General features: G+C 41.0%; 1 protein-coding gene across 5 annotated transcripts in view; it reads right to left on the reverse strand.

Moving 5' to 3' along the window:
• Positions 1-14203, reverse strand: part of dlgap4b (discs, large (Drosophila) homolog-associated protein 4b) — a 76430-nt gene that overhangs the window by 31599 nt on the left and 30628 nt on the right. Inside the window, exon 1 of one of the 5 annotated variants that reach the window (XM_025060506.1) lies at positions 11059-11244. The exons of the other annotated variants lie outside the window; for them this stretch is intronic. The gene's annotated coding sequence lies outside the window, so the exon portion shown is untranslated. Of the gene's footprint in view, positions 1-11058; positions 11245-14203 lie in introns of those variants that run through there. 5 annotated transcript variants of the gene reach the window in all.

Genomic DNA, 14203 nt, shown 5'->3' on the forward strand with positions numbered 1-14203 from the left:
AACGGGTCCCATGCATCATGTCCTGATTATAAGACAACCATACCTACATAAAATGACATGGCGGGCCAAATTGGGTTTGTGTGCCTTGAGTTTGACATATGTGTCCCAAAGGACGAAGTGAGGGAAGGTGAATGAACCATGACCTACAACTGTAATACGACAAATGAAAAGATCATGTGTCAGAACAGTGCCTACTGTAGATGAACTCACGTCATATCTCTGTAACTGTACAGTGTGTGGATGGACAACCCCGAGGACACACATCAAAGTACATCTCAACTCTCCTCATCATGAATTATGGATCCGTCTTTCTCCTCTAAAATTCAATGAAAAACACGTCTTTGTTCATGGAGTCCCAAGCGCTGGGATAATGTATACAGCGTACAGACATAACATAATGCTTTATGTTAATATTCCAGAGCTGCAGCCAGATGAGTTTTTAAATAGTTTCACACATACAGTTTTCAGTACGCAGCGTGAAAATGTTTGATATTCTCTTTGATAATTTGGAAAATTCATCTGTTGTTCATCTGTGTCTCTACTGTAATACGACAAATGAAAAGATCATGGCAGTGTGCCTACTGTAGATGAACTCACGTCATATCTCTGTAACTGTACAGTCTGTGGATGAACAACCCCGAGGACACACATCAAAGTACATCTCAACTCTCCTCATCATGAATTATGGATCCGTCTTTCTCCTCTAAAATTCAATGAAAAACACGTCTTTGTTCATGGAGTCCCAAGCGCTGGGATAATGTATACAGCGTACAGACATAACATAATGCTTTATGTTAATATTCCAGAGCTGCAGCCAGATGAGTTTTTAAATAGTTTCACACATACAGTTTTCAGTACGCAGCGTGAAAATGTTTGATATTCTCTTTGATAATTTGGAAAATTCATCTGTTGTTCATCTGTGTCTCTAAACAACACACTCACACACACACACACACACACACACACTCACACACACACACACACACACACACACTCACACACACACACACACACACACACACTCACACACACACACACACACACACACACACACACACACACACACACACACACACACTCCAAAACAACAAAGCACAGCATGCACACAGAACTGTGTCTGTGAAGGTAGAGAAAGCATACAGTATGTAAATCACAGACCGCGCGGCTCTGCAGTGTCTCCGAGGGGAACCTCACTCTGTTTCAACAGTTTTCATCACAGAGACATCCATCACTGTGGTTTTTTGTAGATTCAACATCAGTGAGGATTAAAGACGTCGTCTAGTACTTTATATTTGAGTATTTATTTATTTTAATCATGTTTGCGTTTTTAATTTAGAAATTGCGTTCGATGTTTGGTAAAGTTAGACCAGTTAGAGTTAGAACTCGCCATCTCCCATACATTTATTAAGGAAGTCTGGTTCCATCATTACGCCATGAGGCGTTAAAACTCAAGAGCGGATGAATACGTCCTCATCTGCACATCCAGGAACTGTACAAACATGTTTTTATACTTCAGAAGGTTTGGAATGCTCTAAACATCACATATACTTCCACTTTACGTATTCACATATAACAGTTTTTTTGTTTGTTTAATTTAGTTTGAGCTGCCACCTCTAAAATCATCATAGCAGGAAAAATGGATGATAATCAAATCAGTCAAAAATTCCTAAGATCGTTGTCATCGTCTCAAGGATTCTACTTCAGACCCACAAGTTTGAACTGTTGGACTGTTTTGTTGCTTCATCGCCCGCTGCTGAAGCTGAAAGATTAAAGTCAAATTGCACTTCATGCTGCTGCACTGGTTTTTAGATACAAGTTAGATAAATTAAAAACCAGATTGGCAGGAAGATTGAGGCGTCAGGCAGGAGAGGTCTGAATATGAAGACGTTTATTTACAGAGCTGCTCATTAACTCTCACGTCTGGACTGAAAACCAATTTTTACAGAGCTAATAGTTTATTTTCCTTTTTGCCAGTTTGGTTCTAGAAATGATCAACTTACTGTTTTTATTCTTAAATATCTGAAAAATAAAGTTCTTATAGTGTTTTTGCATCAAAGTCTCTCTGTACCACGACATGAAGCTTCGCTCTTCCTCCCTAGTCATGAACACACTCTATACACACACGTGTAAAAACCCGTGGAGCCTTTCAGGGTACAGGGACAGATGGTTAGAGGGAGCAGTGAGAAAATGAAGGAACGAAGGTGAGATTGGAAGTGAAAAATACCACGTGGATTTTGTCAAAAGGCGTCAACAGCCGCTTCTACGGTGGGGTTTGAAAGACAACAGAGATATTAAAGGGTTAAATGTGAGGAGTTGGAGAAAAGCATCATTTTAGTACTGAATCACTATTGTTGTACTGATAACAACCAGAATGTGTTTGTTACACAACAGTTGATCTAGTGATTCATTCAACCACTTCCACCGTTTAATGAGGGCAACATGGCAGGACAAAACAGTTGGGTACAAGACAGAGATAAGTACTGCCTGACTGCCAAAAGTATTTCACAGTATGCAGTCAGTACCCAGTCAGTATGCAGTCTGGATTGTTGGAAAAGCTGCAATTTTTCAACTACAAACTAATCACATCACTCAGTGTGTGCTAACTGAACTTTGTCTGAAAGCCAAAAGCAGGTCGACGGTTACTGAAGAATTAACAAAATTTGATATCATTCTAAAAATGACATTGTATAATTTTTTATCCCAAGAATGCAACAAAAACAGACCAAATGAGTAGTGATCAGTACAGGAGGCTAAAATATGACATAAATGGGACTAAAATGAATTTGAATGAATCTCTGTTTGCCGGTTTACTATTCCCAGTATCACATCTTTTTCATAAGAACATGTAAGGTAATATTTGTGTTTCCTCTCTGATTAAGAAATTCAGTGATTACATAAAAATAATTGTAACATGACAGCTCACATTTTCATTACAGCGGCGGTAGAACGCCGTTAGCCCGTTGTTAGGGTTAATACACAGGAGACACTCTCAGAGCTCTCAGGGAAAACGTAGATATATAGATGTAACTAAATAAGTTGCATTCAATTACAGCCCACTGAGAGCTGCAGCAATATCCCTGATGTTATTATCTCTGTCTGCTAAGTGGCTTACGCTACTGCCAACAACCCGTCTTTAGAGCTGATTCTCAGTTTAACATCCTGACTATTGCTTTAGAGAGGCTCCTGACGGCCAGAAAGTCAAAACCTGTCTCCGTCCCTGCCACTGTGATGTCGTTATCCTGGGACAAAGTGTCGCGGTTGCAAGACGGGACCTTGTAAAAAAGCAGATCTCCTTCAGGAAGTAACTGAGCAACCTGACCTGACGGCACCGATTCATGGGAATCCAAAGATGAATGAGAGTCGTGGGAGGCGATGCTTTAAAGAGGAAGAAGGAACGGATTTAACTGAAGCGAAGATGACAAATCACCACAGGCCGAGCCATCGTGTCTCCGCGGCCGGTGGCTCTGATGTCTGACACCTCGTAGTGGTAGGAGAAGAAGAGGTCAGGAGGTCACGTTCAACTGACAACAAGGAGGAGGACTGTCACACTGAAAGTAGGACAGGAGTGTTTGGCCTCCTTTCAATGCCCGTGGGAAGAGCAAGGACTGCTCCGTCTGATCTCGGTGCTGCATTTACTGAGCCATAACAGCAGAATGTTCAGACGGTGAGAGGCAGCAGAAGGCTGATAATAAAAAGTGCTGTTCGTGTTTGTAAATCACAACAGAAGCTCTGTTCTACTGTGGGTCAGAACCAAAAGCCCAGGAATATCAGAGGAAACTGAACAGAGCCGTTTACAAACCCTCAGCCAGGCCGATGTAAACACCACAGGTGTCAGTCGAAAGGTTCTAAGACGGATAATAACAAAAAACATATATGTACATTTTTAACCATGAAAAGAACCATGATTAGTGCTTGATTTTAGCCTAAACTCTTCTGCACGAAGCGTTTGATACAACATTTAATTCACTTTTGAACCTTTAACATTTTCAAACCAAACTTCTATTTTTTGTCTGGTCAATATGGTAAACTGTAAGCGGAAGGCAAACAGTTCGGCTCGTTTGAAGTGATACATGGTTCATTAGGGAGAAGTGTCCGACCTTGTTCATTTTTAACGTTTTTTCTGCACCCGTCACGAACATCTGCTAATAATAAACCTGCTCATGCCAGTGATAAAATCGTGCTAAAAATAGAGCTGATAACATCACCTAAGAAGCAGTGAGAGAACATAGTGTAGTTTCAATCCTGATCAGAAGCTGCTGGATCAGCCCCCAGTGCAGCACTGGTCCAGCTCTCACACTGAAAACAATTACCAAAGAAAAAGGACAAACACTCCAGGGTTTGGGTCAGAAAATCTTAACAAGAACACAACCTGAGGCTGGGGGCTGCGCAGGAGGCCTGAGAAGCCTGTTTGGATCTCCAAACATCCTGACACTCACGTTCTCACTCTTCTTGGAGATAAAACTCTTACTTTGGTCCCAGAAGAACAAGAGAGGAATTGAAAATGTGACCACGGTTTCAATCCTTTTACCTGTGGAATCACCAGCCAGCTAACACAACAATAACCTGTTTGAGAGGAAATTAGCTTAAACATTCGTCTCTGATCTTTGTGACACGGGGTCAACCCGACTGCAGTGCAGTCACAGCTCTTCTACTTTACATGTCATCATTCAGTAATAAGGCCTGTGCTGACTGCATCAAATCTATTAAGCCGGAGACTTTGATGAATCTGATTAACATATTTAACGCCTGGGCCGGAGCAGGCTGACCCACACATCTGTCGAATGGATTAAGGACTGGAGACCAGGGGTCACCAACTGAATTGGGGATGAATTTTTCTGGACAGACACCACCGAGGGCCGGACATTCAAATGAAATGAATTCCATTTTGGAACCCAGCCGTGGGCCAGATTGGACGGTACGACTGCCAGTTGATGACCACTGCTGTAGACTGAATGATGGTGTTGACAAGTGCTTTCAACATTTGAAAGAAACTCTCGACATGTTCTAACGGCCATGATAAGGCGCACAGTACTGACTAAAATCAACCTAGATCAATCAAGATTAATTGTGATTAATTGTATTGATTGACAGCCATGGTTAAAATGCAAGCTGCTTAAAGGTCATGTTTTGGTACACAAGGTCATTAGCGACCTATTAAACTACCATTAGTTTTAATGCCTCAGGCCTGATACAAATGTCAGAAATAGGTTTCCCTGCTAACTGCCAACCTGAAACTGGATTAACTATAATTAAAATATAAATCAAATCCAGTCTCCTATTTCAAATTATATTTTTATTCAGTGTATTTGTTTTGCAGACAGGATATTTAACTAAACACAGACTGGACTCAATATGCTGAGAATAATAGTCTGTAAAATGCTGTTCTTCTCCGCAGACATCTGGACTCTCTCAGCAGTAACCGGAACATCTGTTACAGTTGCATCTACAAATGTGGGCGATCACATCTGTGCAGGTGTCCGTACGCAGCGGTCGGTTGAATCGTCCGATTTGTGTCGGCTGTTCGGCTGAACGGGACGAGCGAATGATCCTTAGGTACAGTTCACGAGGACAAACGCAGCCGTCTGAATCACTCATCACTGAGTCACATGAAAAGCTGCTGTGCGACTTGACGTGCTGTTGGTTTCTCTCTGTACGACCTGATCGTTCATGGCTGCACGGATCTGACTGTGGTTTTTTAGGAGAGTCTTCACGGACGGAGACAAATAACCTCGACGTGCGCAGCTGCGTGCACCTGCTCACTCGTCCATGTGCTCTGTGTAATGACTGGTGTAACTATAAACATGACACTTAGTCTTTTAAATGATTCCATCTGGTCTATGTGAGACATGTAATAACCCACCTGGGCCCATTTCAGGCCTGTAACGGCTGTAACGGCTGTAACGGTGGGAGCAGGTTACCGTGCAACATTCATTTTTCTGATCTGGAGACGCAGCGGTGCTGCTTCATTTAGTCAGAGGTCGTGAACCGGTGATTACAACTGAAATGACACGTGAAACGCACAATGTCACAGAATCACGTGAATAGTCACGTGTGTTTGTCTTTACCTCTCAGGTTCCACACAAGACAAGTGTGAAAACACAACGTCAGCAGCAGCTTGATTTTAGAGGCAGGATCTGGATGTTTCTGTACTCTGGGTGTCATCCTAATCCTTCGAATTTATTTTTTCTATTAAAAATGTATAATTCCTTAGTTTTAAGTGACAAAATATCTTTTCAACTGCTGATGTTGAACGATCACATTAAATTGCAGTTAAGGATTATTTTTCCCCGGAGGAACGATCACATTAAATTGCAGTTAAGGACAAAGGATTATTTTTCCCCAGAGAAAATAAAATTATTATATAAAAAAAAGCTTTGGAAAGACTTTTACAAAGCAATGAATGAATTTGTGGCTAAGCTATTTTAGACTATTTCTCTTCTTGTTTTTTTATAACATTAAAATGAAAATAAAGTTGCTTTGATGCAGAAAGGACAAGTGGAACATGACCTTCCTCTGTACCAGAGCTTGTCAGGACATCAGCTTGTCTTGAGCAAAATAAATATTCTTGGATTCTTAGCAAAACGGAAATGACCCAAAACAGTTCTCGACTAAAAACTCTTTCTCTTCAGTTTGTTTCTTTTTCTTCTTGGACTTTAAACGTGTCCCACAGGAGACATCAGTCCCTCAGGTCCTACATCACTTAAGCCTTTGTTGTTTCCCACTGTGTCTAAACTCAGTGAAAACTCTCTGTGTCCTGGGGGCTAATCTTAAACACTGATAATGCACAGTTGGGCTTTTGTTCAGGAGAAATGCTCCGCCACTGGATGTCTCCAAGCCCAGCATTATAATAATCTCTGGAGCTGTTTATTTTTAAGTTCTCTCTGCAGCAGAGTTTCTGTTTAAATCATTATAAATACGTTACGCTGCCGGGGCTAAAGCTCAATGGAGTTTCTAGTCATTACGGTTTGAAAACTTTCTGTGCTCTGTCTAGGAAAAGGTGAGAAGAATGTGAGCTGTCAGACCAGTAGCCTCTGCACTGCTGAGGGTTTTTACTCCATTAAACAGACATTAGATTTACTGCTGATTTACTCTGTTTTCTACCACTGTGATGACCATAACATTTATAACATTTAAAGTGCTAAATAGATGTTACTGTACATTAACGATGAACACAGAGACACGATCATCAAATATTTCAGCAGAGTCTAACAATCAAGTCATCGGTGAAACTAGTCCTCTTCTAGTCTGGAGTTTTGCCTCCGCTGCCTCCCTTTTTGCCTCCCTCCCTCCCTCCGTCTTCCCTGCGTGACAGCTGAAAGCTCTTTTAAAGTTGCCCAAGGGCTTAACCACTTTGACATTATAACATCAGCCTGTCTCACTCAAACCAATCCCCAGCCAATTGAGCCGCTTACTGTACGTCTCTGCCACAGCAGCGTTGGTAAATAAAGAGCAGCTTCAAGTTCACTGACGTCAACCAAACACTGAGGGCAGTTTTAAAGTCAAAGACCTGGGTTTAAACCTGGTTTTAGACCTGGTTTTTAGCTTTGAGGCCTAAATGCCAACAGAAGAGGAATGACAATGACTATCACCTCCTTTTTTGCCATGTTGACACGTTGTGTTCCTAACTGGCTGCTCACTGTTTATTCACAAAAAACAAACCAATGCGTGTAAGAGTATAATTAAAATGAATCTTTTCTTACTTTAAAGACTATTTCTATACATCTGTTAATGCAGAGTCAGAGTAGTACTAGAGGGTGACAGAATTCTAACTGAAAATAGAGGAATTTAGGGAAACTATTTATTAGCACCTTAGCTATTGGCCCACATTTAAACTGCAATCGCAGGCATAAACAGTTTAACTATAAAGTCTTATAAAGTCCACAACCAGTTTAACTATAAAGTCTTATAAAGTCTTATTATTGAAAATGACATAAAATAACCACAACCCCATCAATCTATCTATCTATCTATCTATCTATCTATCTATCTATCTATCTATCTAATTAAAAAAAAATATGAACCATATTTGGGAAATTCTTTCTTAATAGCAGATCTGCTGAAACAGGCTGCCCCCTGGAGGCGCCAAGCCTGTGGTTCCTATGGGAACCGAACGTAGGTATCTCTGCTCTCTGCTTCCGAGGCAGGCGTGCTAAACTATGGAACTGATGCTTCATTATAAAACCAACCACATGAATGAACACTTTTTTATTTTTTATACCATCCAGATATATCTATAATGTGACAAGGACTGACAGCAAAGGTCGACAGAACCTTTAACGTTCTATAGGTGCTACATGGTATAAGCTGTAAAATAGGAATCCTAATCAGCTTATGGCAAAGTAAAATATCACATATCTGCACATGGTGGTGATACTCCAGTGAACACCTCTACTGCAGTGCTCTGTGTGTGAGTGAAGCAGTGATTGCTGAATGTTTTACGGCTTTTTGCTTTGATCGTTGGACATTTTACTCCTTTCTGTCTTTTTGACAGACACCCACTGATTTAAAGTAATCACATCAAACTATTTCCACTAGTGATAACACAACACTCATTACATCTCACAGTCAGACGTTAAATGTGCTTTTTAATGCAAGATGATGAACTTCAGCCATGTCTAACCCCTGCCTTCAAACAATCATCAGTTTGACTTTAGAGCCGACAGGAGACAGTCAATCATCGAGTGCACAGTAATGAATCACAGAATCACTGCAGCTACAGGCCAATGGCAGGAATTCAAGGGCAAAAGCTTTTATACTACGGCATATTCTTAGATGGTGGGAACATAGAGACGGATGGTTGCCAGATCAAAAGAAAAAGAAGACTAAATAGACACCAGTACACCATGTTTTTTTTTAAAGGCAAATGGATTTTGGCCTTGGGATATATATATATATATATATATATTATATAATATATACGTTTTTTTTACAGTTTACTGAATATTCCCGACCACATAATTCTCTCATTTTACAAGTTCCTGTTTTAGAAATTCGATCGATCTACTTTGGACTGACGTTATTATCACTATTTAAAAACCGACAATGACACAATCATCCCAGAGAACAACTCACTGACCTAGACATGTTGGCTTTCATCATTTTTAAACCGAAGTCTGAATCATATCTGCCAGACTGCCGGTTCCTTCTCTCACACCTAATATGACTGTGACACAGAATGTGACGGCGCCGCTTCCTGTGCAAAGTAAACAGCATGCGTCTCCCAGGGATGGATGTTTGCAGAACATCATCTCATCTATGTTCCTACAAGATGTAGTTCATGTTAATCAAGTCGCTAAAAAATATCAGAATAAAAAAAAGAAAAAAAAGAAGCTGTGCTGTGCGGTGTGCAGCAGGTTCCCACGTAATGACACTTATGCTGGATTCAGAATAGTACAGGAATAATAAAGACGTGTGACTCACATTTTTCAGACAGGATCTCAGAAGCATCCCACAGCAGGAAACTCATACATAGTAAAAATAATAATATATATATATATATTGAGCCAACTTTCCTCCACCTGCAGTTTAAAATGTTACAGACTTTGGTTGTTTTTCAGGACATCAGCTTCAAGTCAGGTCATTTTGCAGAGCTACCAACGTCAACGATGAGCCTCAGTGTTTTGATTTGGGCTCTAAACAAAGCAAAGTTCGGTTTTAGCCTATTCAGAATAATTAGATTCATGCTTTTTGACAGTAAATACTGTAGAGCCTGAAACCAGTTCTTTCTGATAATGTGTCATTTGACATTTACCTGTCAATGCAAAAATGCAAATATTCACTTTCAAAAAGTAAGTGCTGGTTTATTATGAACTATATGGCTTGACTTTTCACTTGTCCAATAATGAAGTGTGTAGTAAGTAAGAAAGCTTGAGAAACACTGCCCTGACCTATGACCTATATTAACTACCAAAGTCAACTCTTGCATCACTAACCAGGCGTCCTCAGGCTTCATCTGCGCGAATGTTGCTGACATTCATGTATATTTAAAAGTCCTGCGCCGCAGCTTTAATGTCATGACGAGCTCATGTTTAAATGCAGCAGAAATCCTGGAGAATCCACAGCACTGCTGCTTCCTGCCACCGGGGGTGAGGTGTCACTGTGGCCCTGCTGTTGTCAACACAAACCACTCCACTGCAGTGTTGGTGTAATTTAAACAGCAAACACTGTAGTGTGCCTATAGATCACATGACCACAGACTCAGTGTGATCCCACCATCGTGTTTGGATCGTATGGAACAAATAAGCATCTTAACACTATGGTAAAAACAGATAAAAAGAGACCAACAGTTAATGAAAGGCTGTGAGAGAGATGGAACGGCTGCGAACGCAGTATGCGTGAGCTTGTCTGCTATTTCTGCAGCTCTTTCCTAAGGGTAGGTCATCAGCCAGAGGCTCATAGGAAGCACTTGGCATAAGATATTCCACCCATGACGGCCTGTCACTGCTCTGTGATTGCATGCTAACCTGCACAAAAACATGTTTTTTACTATTTTATTGCACAGGGTTTTTTTTTTTATTTAATTTTAAATTACTTTGAGTTGAAAAGCTTGATGCTGTCATAGCGACAGCTCCTGCCCTGAACTGAACACTTGTCACTGGTTTGTCCAGATTGTTACAGGCTGCCCTGAACTGAACACTTGTCACTGGGTTCAAAACATTATTGTGTTACCACAGATCACAGGTTTGTCCAGATTGTTATTTTTATGCTTAGTAAAACAGGTCAGATCTTCTCAAAATGATTTTTGACTATTGATGACTATTTTCCTAATTTCTGTGATTCAATTTAAAAGTCCCTGTTTTGTAAGAATATACAAAATACTCTAAAAAGTATTTCTACTAGATGTTTGTCAGAATATGAAGCAGACATGAGTATTTTTTATAGAACCGTGCCGTACTGCATGCTCCAGGCTTTCACCAGGACAGATGGGAGACTCAACTCTCTCTCACACACACACACACATATATATACAAACACACACCATCACCAGATGTGTTCTTCCATCTATCTGCAGTACAGACCTCAGGAGGTCATGAACAACTGTGTCTCAGTTGGACTCACCGCCCCAGTATCATTTGTATCTGCCCAATCACCTGGCCCAGGTGTTGTCAAAGTCTTCAGTCTGACTGTCACGATTCTCAGTTCCAGGAAGTTTGGAGCTTCACCGTGCTAATCTCCCCGAAGAGACAACTCTGCTGTACCTTGGTAAACGAGACTGGACATGGAACAATTAGATGACAGACCGGAGAAAATAAATAACACAGGCGTGGACAACAGAGAGAGGCAGGCGGGGAGAAAGATGCCGGGGGAGGAGAGGGTAAGAGAGTGGGAGTGTGAAAATGAGAAGTGACCCAGTGGTCTCCGTTTGGTCCTGCTGGAACATTATTAGACGCACGTCAGTTTTACCACACAAAGAAAGACAGAGTGCTATAATAATAACGGGTGACACACGGGCTGACATGTTGACATCCTTCTGTGATGTGTAGATGATGCCAAAGCTTGGCTGCAGGGCCCCAGCGTGGCCTTAATCCACGACAACATCCATTTCAGCACGTTAACATCACTGCAAAGCAGCGGCTCCTGAGCAGAGCAGTACACTGATAAGTTCTCGGCGAAAGTGCTTAATGATTATGGATGAGCCCATTTAGTGTTAGCTCACTTCAGTCGGTTGTGAAGGAACGCATTTGCACATTGGTGCAGGGGTGAGAGATACTCAATGATTCACTATTTTCGGGCTATAAAAGAAGGATCCCATCAAAAAAGTTACTCTAAATGTGTTGTGCAGCACTTTGTGCTAGACCTCAACTTAAATGTGGTATTTTAATAAAAAAAATCTTTAAATGCAAAGTAGAAAGACTTCTGTCTATTACAGATAATGATATCCTACGGCAGCATTTCCTGCTAAATCCATGGCCCCTGACAGTGTTGTATAGGTGCACGGCTGATGAAATATATTGGATATATTTCCTCCTTTCGCTGCAGTCGTTTTATGGCGAGCCATCATCCACGTTGACACTCTGGTCATTTTTTCTTCTGCAACTTGCAAGGACCGAAAACTAAGCAACACACGCAGCTGTTTCCATTCCATTTGAGTTGCGACAAAACTCAAAGTTTATTATAATAATGGTAATATTTTCTGATGGTATTCAGGAAAAATCATGATTACTAAATCGTAGCCCTTAATGAATTGTGATATAGATTAGCGGTGACAGTCCTATCTGGGAGTGTCGTACATATTTAACTACAGAAATATAGAACATAATCCTGCAACAAACACAAAAATGTGTCTGAAAGTTTTTCCTGTATTAAAATGCATCCATACTTGGCTTTAAAATAAGTCTAGGCCGACGTGAATTCACCAGGCTTCCTGAAATGCAGATACCAGCTCAGCAGTTCATTATCGTGCTTGATAGCTCTCTGAAGTCTTCTTGTGGAGGGAAAATAGTTCCCTCTTCCACCCACAGTTGTCAGACTAAAATATCACACACAGCTGACACTCTGCGTCGATGAGCGGGAAGAAACAATAACTGACAAAAACCAATAACCTTCTTCCCACAGGGGCACACGGGGGACACTGCACTTCACGTGTGACTCACAGGACAGTTTGATTAGGCCCGTGAGGAAAACGGCGCATAAATAAAGGGAGAGTCTCACGACAGCAATTATTCTTCTTCGTCCTGTGGTAAAACGGAGATAAAACCAAAAAGAAAAACTAACACTGTAGCACTTCAGGACGGTCCCTAATGGCTGTGTGTTTGACACAGCGAATGCCTATTACCTGCGCAGTCCCTGTCCGCTCATTAAAAAGAAGCAAAGCCTTTAAGAAGCGTACTCTCTGAAGGACCAGCGGCCCGCTGCTACACTCTAACGGGGAACGGTTCTCCTGCGGAGCTATCGTGTTCTATCTGTGTGAAGACGGCACTGAGGTTCCACTCATAAACAGGGCTGCAAAATGAAATGCGTTGATTTACATATTCAGCAGATTATTTCTACCTGTCGTCCATGTCCTTGTCTACAGAGCACAGTGGAAACAAAGCATTATGTTTCACAGACAATGTGCACAGTGGGAAAGTGAAGCTCCAGGACATTAACATATAAATGACTTGGAAATACCAAGAAAAGGCTTCATGGCCCTGAGACCAGAATGGTCTTTTTTTTGTTAATAATTTTTCTCGAGTGCTGACAATTTGTCCATTTGTGAACACTTATAGTGGAAAAAGATGCTGACAAATATTCTGAGTCTTTTCATTGAAGACGTCAAGTCAACTGAATTAGAAATGTAATTGTGATCGGCAACTCCAGCTACTGTATTATTGCTCACGACTGAAACACTTTGTATCTTGGTGTCTTGGATGATGCAGCCACTGAGGTGAAGGACAGAAGTAATCCATCATTTCCCTCATGCAGCATTTTTACATACTACTAATTTCAGTATGTGTGTAGAGATGAAAATATACGCTACTAATTTCAGTATGTGTGTAGAGATACTTTGAAAATATAAAGTCTAGTATTACTACATGACATCACACTACATCATATGCCTTGGCTAAGTCTCCATCAAAATGGGTCGAAGGAAGGAAAAGCAGTGACCCACAGGCAGCTAAGGATCGCCGATGCATGTGGTCATAGTCTGAGAGACAGCAGTGTTTTTGACTGAAAAAAGTTCCAAAAATAAAAGCTTTAGAATAAAGGCTTTCTTCAGAATCTCTGCCTGAAACAGAGTGAATCTCCAACAGAGTAATGCTGCAGGAACAGTCAACAGAATCAAGTTTGTAAAGCAAGTACTGGATGCCGATGTGCATAAATTGATTCATGTAGGAGGAGGCCGAGCAACCAGAGTTTTCCCACAGTTGTGTAACGATGAGCAACAAAGGGAGGGACATACAGTAGAGAGCATCTGTAACAAACCAGATTACACAGCAGCAGAGGACGTCAGATATTATGTAACTGTAATCATGTGGTTCCAAAGTTAGGGGATGGTCCCCCCCAGAAGGTGCAGAGCCAGGGCAGGGGGGCCGCAGCAAGGCCGGAGAATTTTTATTTTCAATATTTGTCGATACAGTTTGTTCCACAGTGAAGAAATTGGACTGATGTTTTTTGTTCAGTGATACCAGTTTTGTTCAGATTTTTGTAGGAATTACAGAGTTTAATACAGTTTTGAAGTAAAAATGGTGAAGGTTTGAAGTTCAAGGAAATATTTTCTACA

The sequence above is a fragment of the Cynoglossus semilaevis genome, chromosome 11, assembly GCF_000523025.1.
Source record: "Cynoglossus semilaevis isolate Cse_v1.0 chromosome 11, Cse_v1.0, whole genome shotgun sequence".
Classification (NCBI taxonomy): domain Eukaryota; kingdom Metazoa; phylum Chordata; class Actinopteri; order Pleuronectiformes; family Cynoglossidae; genus Cynoglossus; species Cynoglossus semilaevis.